The sequence below is a fragment of the Pinus tabuliformis genome, chromosome 7 (assembly GCF_031772625.1).
Source record: "Pinus tabuliformis cultivar Carrire ecotype Pingquan chromosome 7, CPIR1, whole genome shotgun sequence".
Classification (NCBI taxonomy): Eukaryota; Viridiplantae; Streptophyta; class Pinopsida; order Pinales; family Pinaceae; genus Pinus; species Pinus tabuliformis.
In genome coordinates this window covers 1,025,662,819-1,025,663,678 of record NC_142293.1, presented here as the reverse complement: position 1 = coordinate 1,025,663,678, position 860 = coordinate 1,025,662,819, and the positions used below count along the sequence as shown (strand labels likewise).

Sequence of the window (860 nt, the reverse complement as noted above, 5' to 3'; positions counted from 1 at the left end):
CCTATCATTGTGAATCAGAATTCACCAAGTGTTGGATTGTTCACCCACCAATAGGGAACGTGAGCTTGGTTTAGACCGTCGTGAGACAGGTTAGTTTTACCCTACTGATGAACCGCACCGCAATAGTAATTCAACTTAGTACGAGAGGAATCGTTGATTCACACAATTGGTCATCATGCTTGGTTGAAAAGCCAGTGGCGTGAAGCTACCGTGTAATCGGCGAGGTGTTGGAGCCGACCCATGGGTGCGATGGTGCACACAAAGGGACGTGGATGTTCGTTAGAATGGGGCGTGTCGAGGTTATGTGTCAGGTCAGTCGGGCATGCATGTTGATGGAGCTGACCCTTGTTATCCTTGAGAGACACAGCCCTTGGGCGAAAGGATGCGTATAAGTAAGGAGGATGGCGTTCGACCAAGGGACATTGAACTCAGACTTCCACATCAGAGAACAAGTGCGAAGGAAGGAGATGGGTGAAAACAAAAGGAAGAGAAGGACGTGGGTAAGAGGGCTGCACCGACGGGCGGATTACAGAGGGCGGGTTGGGCTTGGTAGCAAAGACAGGAAGAGTGGGAAGGGTTACCGTTTGGGCAGGGAGGTCGAACTGCATGCGGGCCATGCGCCCTCACTATGGACCACACCGAGAGGCAGAGTTTGGGCGCCGCAGAAGGGAAAGTCGGGCAGACGGGTTCATAGTTCAGGTGTGGAGTTGTGTCGTGCAGGCCGCGGGCTAGTGCAGCATGACCACACGACACGACAGGTTGAAAGAATATTTGAAGAAGATAAATTTATGGTAAGTTATTTTCACTGCATTGTTAAGAACACTTATTGGAAAATTGACCGAGTGTTGAAGTAGGCTCAG

The 860-nt window shown here is 50.7% G+C and overlaps 1 pseudogene; it reads left to right on the top strand.

Annotated features, from left to right (window-relative positions):
- LOC149251158 (25S ribosomal RNA) overlaps positions 1 to 254 on the top strand; it is a 2,999-nt pseudogene extending 2,745 nt beyond the window's left edge.
- Positions 255 to 860: the final 606 nt, after the last annotated feature.